Raw genomic sequence first — 9,067 nt, 5'->3', positions numbered from 1 at the left:
CCCAGTGGTGCCACCCTGGGGACCAGACCAAGCCTTTAGCACATGAACCTTTGTGGGGAAATAAATTTTTTAAAGATTTATTTACTTATTTGAAAGGCGGAGTTACACACAGAGAGAAGGAGAGGCAGAGAGAGAGAGAGAGAGAGAGAGAGGGGCCTTCTGTTCACTGGTTCACTCTCCAATTGGCTGCAATGGCTGGAAATGTGCTGATCCGAAGTCGGGAGCCAGGAGCTTCTTCCAGGTCTCCTATGTGGGTGCAGGGGCCCAAGGACTTGGGCCATCTTCCACTGCTTTCCCAGGCCTTAACAGAGAGCTGGATTGGAAGTGGAGTAGCTGGGTCTGGAACCGGTGTCCATATAAGATGCCGACACTACAGGTGGAGGCATAACCTTCTATGCCACAGTGCTGGCCCCTGTGGGGAGACAATTAAACCGTATCCACACCACAGCCAATGCCAAGTCCACTCCCCTACACACCTCTAGGCTCTGGCTGTTTGCATTCATCACAGAAGATCGGTCTGTATATTTGTGGGAGCCTCAAAGCTGCCAGTGGAGATGAGGGTGTCTTGTAGAGTACAAGTATCCCATGGACCCTGTGTGGCTGCACCTTGCTGCTCCTGCCCCCAGCACTGGTGGCTGCTCCTTTTTGGATCCCAGGAGAGCGTACACACTCAGAACTGTTTGCAGAAGAGAGGGGCGGATGTGTGGTTGAGCTCATATAGGAGGTGAGTGATGGGGGGCGCTAAAAGAGAGGAACCAAGAGTACTCCCCCCGCACCCCCCCACACACACTGGCAGGTGCTGTGTGGCATGAATTTGCCACTCATTTCCTACTGTCATGCCTCTGCCTGCTCAGACAGCTGCAGTGTGGTATAGCCTGACTCTCTGAGCCCTGGCGCTTGACCCCAGGAGCCGAGGTGGCCGAACGCCTGCAGCTGGGGAGCAGGGGGACTTCGGGCACAGGCTAAGCCCGCAGCCACTCTTCTCCACAGGTAGAGACAGGGCTGCATCACTAGAATCAGGAATCCTGGCTTCCCCTCACATCTGGCCCCTGGATTTAGCATCTGGAAAAATGCAGGGACGGTGTGTGGGGGGGTGTAATTCTTGCATGCTTCGTGAGACGATATGGGGATGACACGAGTGTATGATATGTGAACATGCCTGGTACTCAGCCACCCACCATGAGGCAGTCGTCACTGAGGTTCACATGGTCTTTGTGCGGGTTTGGAGTTTCCAGGGGCCAAGCCTGGGAAGTCTGGAGCCCCTTTAGGTGCCCTGGGTTGATGAAGGCTTGGGAAGACGTCCACAGGGCATCTGATATTTTGCCTCTTTTCTGGGACTATGGTGGACTGCTCTGAGCAGACTTAGGATGCCCCAGGGCTTCCCCAGTGCCCAGCACACAGCAGGGTCACAGAGAGCATTTAAGGAACCCACAGTACTCAAGGTCTGCATACCCTCAGGGTTTTCCTGGGCTGGGAACTGATGGGATATTTGAAGGCTGCTTCCATCTGTCTCCTAGGGGAGAAAAGGCTGACGTAGAATGTTCTAGAACATTGCCACCATCTCCATCCCCATGAAGGGTCTACAGTGTGGTGTTACCAGTTGTAACTAAACGCAAGCAGGAAAAAAACTGGGATTCCCCATAGCTTGTGCAGCTGCTGGTGGCTCCAGGTTGGCTGGGGTCACTTGCTGGAACCAACCATGGGACTGTGCAAACAGCACACTCCCAGCCTTTGCTCCAAGCCTCCTCCTTGGCTGGGGTCTCCTCATCTTTGAGCTCTTTCCTTCCTCAACAGGACTTGTCCTCTGGTGGCCCCTGGCAGGCGCCCTCGCCCCCGCCGCCCACCGTGTGAAGCACGATGACAAAATGACAAAAACATTCTCAAGGAAATGAGCTGCTCTGTGCACGGAGGCCACCGTGTCAGAGAAAGCAGGTTCGGGAGTTACTCATTCTGTGGCCGTGGAGCGAGTCCAGCTCTGCTGTGCGCTCGCGCCCCCTTCCTGTTTTTGCGGCCGCTGTATCCTCCGGGCCCTGGGGACCTTGCGGGCCCGGGGGCCCCGGCTTTGGTCTCAACAGGAACGGGCTGCTGGTCTTCTGCCTCCCACCAGCCCTCACCCACAGACGGAGGCCACGCTCGGGAAGAGAGCTGAGCGCTTGCAGTCTGCTTTAAGGAGCGGAGCCCAGAGGACAGGGACAAACCCTGGAGCTCTGCCAAGCCTTGGATTCCTCCTTTGTTCCGCGGGGTTTCCCAGCCCGCTCCCCTCCTCCCCGTCTTGGGAACGGTAGAATCAGTGGCAATCATTACTATGTAGGTGGATAATCACGTGGTGAGCCAAAAAGAGCTTCCCGCGTGTCGCCATGTGCTTTGAAGAGCCACCTTGCTGCACTTGTGTGTGCGTGTGTGTGTGCACGTGCGTGTGTTTAGGTGTTGCCATGACGACACCCCACCTGAGGGTTCCTCACCACAGGTTCTTCACTGCGCCCTGTTGCTTGATCTGATGTGATCACCACTTTGACAACACCAGGCCCCGCTCTGAGGTCGAAACGGCGGTCGCTGCCTCGAGACCACCCCCCTCTGCCACCCCAGCAACGTTGTCACTCCTGAGAGTGGGGATTCGCTCCCCTCAAGCAAGGCCCTGCTTCCAGAGGGCCCTCAGCCCGGCTCCGCCCCCGCACATCTTCCTGGCTCCCCCGACTGCCAGGCCGCACGGGGACTTCTCAGCCACATCCTCCAACTGCGAGCCTCAGTCTGCATTTGTGATTCTGCTGCACCCAGACCGAACCTCCCATGGGCGGCACGCGGCTGCCAGGGGAGAGCTGGCCTGGTGACCACATCGACTCCCCCTCCCCGGCTGGATCAGGATCTTCCAGAGGCCAGGGCTCCTGCTCACTTACTATTTGCAAAGCTGGCTGTTGACTCGGCTCCCAGCTGCAGCGGCTGCTCTATCGTGGGTGACTAACCACTTCTTGTGCCGCAGCGCTGGCTTCCAGGGGCTTCTTGTCCTGCTTCTTATGTTCCTTATACTTCCATTGTACCCACGGGTGTTTCGGATTCTATTTCTTTTTTCTTTGAAAGGCAGAGTTACAGACAGGGAGAGAGAGACAGAGAGAGAATGGTCTTCCATCCACTGGTGCACCCTCCAGATGGCCACAATGGCTAGGGCTGGGCCAGGCCGAAGCCAGGAGCCAGGAACTCTCTCTGGGTCTCCCAGATGGGTGGCAGGGGCTCAACCACCTGGGCCATCTTTTGCTGCTTTCCCAGGCCACCAGCAGGGAGCTGTATCAAAAGCAGAGCAGCTGGGACACAAACTGGCGCCCATATGGGATGCAGGTGGCTTTCCCCACTATACCACAGCACCAGCCCTGGAAAACACCCATGCTCCACCCAAGCCCTTCCAAAGCTCCCTGTCCGTTTGGGGTCAGTCAGTTGATCGGTTGGTTGGTTGGTGTTGTGTGTGTGGCGGGAGCACAGGGCACGCGATCGGCTCTCCTGAGAACCCCGGAGCGCACAGTGCCGCGTTGTTAACCACAGGCTCCGGGCGGGAGAGCGGCTCCCCGGCACTTCCCCTTGGCCCGTTTTGCTTCATCAACCTTCGCTGTGGTCTTCTGTCTCTGCTCCAGCGATCTTGACCTCCGCTGCCACATTTTGCCTGGTCTCTCCTCACACGTCAACAGCTGGCTCTTCGGCTTCTCTCTTGTGGCATGTTTGATCACTGTCCCTTCCATCCGCGACTGGTCCTCCCCTGCAGGAGTAAAATACCTATGGATGACGCCACTCGTCTCACCCATCTCTCCTCTCCCCCAGGTCGTCGTCTGACTGCTTCTCCCGACTGCGCAGGCTGGAGACAGCCTGGCTGAAGGGTTCACCTGCCTGCACACCTTGCACGGCCAGGTGCAGGAGGGCTCCCCCCTGCGGAGGCTGGGCCAGGTTTTGAGTCCCTGAGTTCGGGGTGTGGAAGTGAACCGAGAGGTCGTTCTACTAATGGGAAACTGAGGTCCAAAGGCGGAAAGCGATGTGCCCACAGCCTCCAACCCCTAGTGTGACCTCAGGGACCCGTGAGCGTAACCCTTTGTTTTGTGGCTAAGGCAACAGAAGCACAGAGAAGCCGAGGAGTTTGCCCAAAGCCCTCAGCGGTCACACAGGGAGGCAGAGCCGTGCTGGAGGCTGCCTGCCTGGTGGTGCAGGGCTTCCCTCTGATCCACCCTGGGCTTCCTTCTGCTGGGACGCAGGAGACCAAAGCAAAACCCTCGGTTCTCCAGAAAGCTCTCAAATACTGCACTGCCTTCTCCCTTCTCCACCCGAATGGTAACATGGCCAACAGGGGGCAGCAGCCCTCCCCTTGCGGCTCCCTGTGTGGGTAGGGTTGGGAGATCTGCTGCGGGCATGGGCAGAAGTCGACAGGTGGAGGTTTCAGGTCAACTTTATAAGGCTGACTCAGCAGGGGTCTTTGCTGCTCCTCCTTCCTCCTATCCAGAGTAGGCGTGGGTGGCAAAGGGAGAGGGGTGCCGAGCCAGAGGCAAGACGGGCAGGCTCCCAGCTCCACATGCCATTCCCACCTGGACAAGGTGACTCTCCAAGGGCAGAGCTCTGTTGCCTAACCATGCCCCGGGACTGAGCTCTAAGGGAGACCCCTTCCCTCCAGATCTGACTCCCACTCGGGCCAGGGCCTCCTGGGAGCAGAGAGTAGGTGGTACTGGTGAGCAGGAGACCTGGGGGCGGACCACTTGTTTCATGCTGAATGGGCTCCCGGTGCAGCTGCAGGGTCCACGGCAGCCATCTCGTGACTGTGGGGAGACCCGAGGAGGGAACAGGCAGTAAGGACAGGAGGGCAGAAGGACAGGGGGACCCAGGGACATCGGTAACACTGTGGAGCCTCCTTGCTACCTTGGGAGTATCTGTGTCTAGACTGCTTTTATGTGAAAAGAAGATAAACCTCTAGCTGACTTTAGACGGTTGGAGGGCAGGGTCTCTGCTGCTGGCAGCCCAAGCCAGTGTAGGGCCACTCCAGCTGTGTAGAGCTGTTTCCTATGCCGAGCCAAGGTCTTCTCAGTGCCCTTGGAGGATCCTGGCCCCAGCTCCGCCCAGCAGGACTACCCCCAAAAATGTAGTCACGGTCTCTCTTCCAGCTGCTCCCTCTTCCTTTCCCTCTTGGCCCAACTGCGATTTTCCGTTTGTTGGACCCCAGGCCCCCTTGGACACTGTCTCAGCTGCACAGGGCCCGGGGCAGCCTGTAGGCGGACGCCTTGTCTGAGCACTGCACAGACCTCCTCGGCCACCTCCAGCCACGGTATCTGCTGGGTGTGTTCCCTCCTTGGCTGTCTCCTGCATGCACTTGGCCCAAGGTCAGGAAAGAGAGCCTCCCACCCTGGCTCCACCCTCCCTATTCGATCATCTCTCTTTACGGCTGGGGCTTGCACCCTCCTTACCACCGCAGGGTTCCCCAGGAGTCGTCTGTTCTCCCAAGGGTTGTCAAGCACAGGGGACGGCGGAGGACCAGACCACTTCCTGCTGCCACGGCGCTCAGGGCAGGCTGCACAGCCCCCCTGGAAATCCAGGCCACCTCATCAGCCGACTTCCCTTGTTGATAAGTTGTCTGGCGAATATTAGCAGGTGTGTGGTGGGAGGGGGAGGGGCAGGAAGATGCTCTCATACCCGCTCTTGTTTTTGTTGTTTTGGCAGTTTCCAAGGATTCTGCTTCCTGTGTCAGCGTCGGGCTTCTTCCAGTCCTCAGTCCATCTTCCTGAGGTGCCCTGGATGTGTGTCTGTCCTTCCTTTGATTCTTGGGAGAAAGGGAACCCTCACAGGGGAATCCCTTCCCCGCGACTACAGCCTGAATGAGGGAGTCCATGTTCACACACACGGTTCCGTGCCCGCAGCTCCATCACACCTTGCAGGCGCCGTGCCAGCCCTGAGCTCCCCCTCTGCCTTCTCCCTTGCCTCGCCCCTCGCCCTTCGCCCTCTCTCCCCCGGTTTCCTCATTGCCAAGGCTTGCGTCAAAAGTGTTAACTTGGGCCTTGTGAGCCTCTAGGGAGACATCCATGGGTGGGCTTCAGAGACCCCCGTATTGAATGCAGTACTTGGTGCATATGGGAATGGTGTTGTTCATGGTTTTCACCATAATCTTGCAAGGGCATTGGGGATTACCTGGGAATTTTAAAGAACCACTGCCTTTGACAATTTCTCCAGAGGCCTCTCAGATTCAAGGGCAACCATTGATAGAGAGCACGGCCTCGTGTGTGATCTTTTCCTACACATTCCTAGCAGAACCTCTGTGACCTGTAGTTTAGCACCTCTGCTGTAGGGTTAAGGGAAGGGCTCCCAGAACTCAAGGAGCTGGCCCAGAGGCATCAGCTGGTCGCCTGGTGAGGCAGGGTCAGCTGGGCCTTCCAGAAGCACCAGGCCACTAGGGGGCAGGGACCCAGATGCAGAAGTCCTGTCTTCTATCCTGGATTATACCTCCCACAAGGCAGGCGCCTGTTTCACCACCTCCCTATTCCATCATCTTTTTCTTTACGGACCGGGCTTGCACCCTCCTTACCGCCGCAGGGTTCCCCAAGAAGCGTCTGTTCTGCCTTCGTCCTCTGGCTAAATGTCTAGCACACGATCAGTGCTTGTGGCTAGACGGCTGCCGGCTTTGCCTGCTCATCAAAAGTGCTGCTCTTGCTAAACCTCTTCCCCCACTCCTTCTATCACCTTCTCTCTGAATCTACCACTCCTTGCCATGGCACCGGGAGTAGCCGTTCTATGGGGCGCAGCAGTGTGTTGTCTCCCCAGCCCCTGCCACCCTAGCACCCAACTTTGGGAAGATTGCCTTCACCAAATCGCCTTTCCTAAGGGCCACACCTCCCCGCCTCTTTTACAGTCAATTATTTTATTTTATACGGATTCTCCCCAGTTCACCATGGAGTTGTAGCCCAATGCACCAAGCTAAAGTTGGGAATACTGTCGGGGAAAATGTGTGGACCTAAGCTCTTGAGCATCACAGCTTAGCCACCCGGCACGCCGCAGAGCATCTGTTGCTTCCTCCTCCTGGGCTCAGGATCTCCCTGAGCTCTCCAGCCTGCAAAAGGGCAAACCAGCCACTGGAAGCAGGGTTCCGGCTGAATGCACATCACATCGGCACCTGGTCAGGCTGAAAAGCCCTACATCCAGCCATCCGCTCGTCGGGGACCGTCTGTAGCTTCTACTGTGGGGCAAGGCACACAGCATCAAGTTTACCACTGAGCCTGTTTTCAGTGGAGTTCAGTAGCGTAGAGGACATTCACGTTACTGAATCACCACCACCCATCTCCGGAACTTTTTCATCTCCCCAACCTGGAATTCTGTCCCCTGGAAATGCTAACTCCCCATTCCCCCTCCTCCCGCCGAGGGCAACCCCCACTGGTTTCCAGCTATGAAATTGGTGACTTTGGGTACCGCAGTAAGTGGACTCGCATGGTATCGGTCCACTTAGCGGAATGCTCTTCAGCTTTACCCACGTTGTAGCGCGGGTCAGAATGCTCCTCCTTTTAAGGCGGAGAGTATTCCAGTGTGTGCGTCGGCACGTTTGCTTGTTCACTCGTCTGCTGAGCTGTGTCCACCTTTCGGCTATTGGGAATACTGCTGCCGCGAACATGGGTGTAGACACAGCTGTCTGAGACCCTGCTTTCAATTACGCTGGGGGCGCACATGCAGGAGTAGAATTGCTGGACCGTAAGTGACTGTGGCTCAGTCCTGAGGGGTCTGTCCCACTGTCCGCACAATTTCACATTCCCGCCAGCAACGTGCCAATTTCCCCACGGCTACACCAGCTCTTGTTTTCTGCTGTGGTCTGAAGTGGCTGTATTCTAAAGAGCAGGAGGTGGTCTAGCCTGGTGCCCTCCCCCCTTTTTCCAGACTCACGTCCCCATCCGACTGGTGAGACCTGTCCGAATGGAGCACATTGGCTCCCTGATGCTGTCATAACCCGAGATCTGTGGGTGTCCAGCGGGACTAAGCGCTGTGGCCCTGTCACCCATGGGTGCCTGGCCACGCCCAGCTCTGTGTCATCTTGTGTTTCGAAGACTTTAATACACACAGGTCAGGGTTCCCCTGCCACGCTCTCTAAAATCAGGATACATCTTGCAATTAACTGTACATTTTTCTCTTCATCAGTAACCTTCCCCCACCATCCTCCTTCCCATTGGTTCATAACGTCATGGTGCTCTTAGACCCCCAGCACAGCCTAGTCACTGAAAGAGGGTGTAGAAAATGCCTGCTCCACCCCAGGGGCCTGTGCTGCTCTGCGTGCCTGGGGGGGGGGGGGCTAGGAAGGGGCCTCCCTCCCTGCTGGGGGGCAATGGCGCTTGTTCTCTCTGAGGCTGTGCCCAAAGCCTCTTTTTCTTTCTCTTTCTCTCCACCTGCCTGAGAAGTCTCTCACCCCCTCACTCCCTCCTCACTCCCCCTCCTGCCGCCTGCCCTGCACCAGCCCCTGGCCGACCTAGCCCACTTCCAGGACTGCGGCCAAAACTGCTTCCTGCCCCGGCTCCCAGGCCTGCCCTGGCCGGTTCCTCCCCACGAGCTGTCACCTTTTCGGAGCACTTCCTGTGACTTCTATTTTTTTCTCCCTTTGCCCCTTAATCTGTTTTTCCCTGCTTCCCCGGCCCCCACCCCCACGCAGCTGGAAGGCCTCCTCCGCTTTCTCCGCTGCTTCCTCCCGAAATCCCCTTGTGCCCGCCCCCATCCTTTGCAGGCTGGCTTGGCAGCGCCCACACCCCTCCCGCCCACGCGGCCTCCTCCGGGCCTGGCTCCTGCTGCTGGTGGCCCTGAGTCTTGGGGAGCCCCACGGGGCACTCTGGGGGGGCGGCGCTCAGTCCCTTTGCTCCCCAAGACCACAGCTTCCCGGCCACGTGGCCCTGTCCACACCTCTGGCTCGAAAGGGAAGGGCGTGCTTCCTCCAGCTCCTCTGCCTTAGCACACCCTGGTGCCACCCTGCCCCAGTGGGAGTCAGGTGGCGGTGTGCGCGCGGGGAGCTCCTTTAAGAGTTCAGTCTGGACCTTGGCTGGACACAAGCCTCCTGCCCTTGGGAGATTCCCCCCCACCCCCATCC

The sequence above is a fragment of the Lepus europaeus genome, chromosome 16 (assembly GCF_033115175.1).
Source record: "Lepus europaeus isolate LE1 chromosome 16, mLepTim1.pri, whole genome shotgun sequence".
Taxonomy (NCBI): domain Eukaryota; kingdom Metazoa; phylum Chordata; class Mammalia; order Lagomorpha; family Leporidae; genus Lepus; species Lepus europaeus.
The sequence above is the reverse complement of the archived record's forward strand: the minus strand, read 5'-3'. Positions refer to the sequence as shown.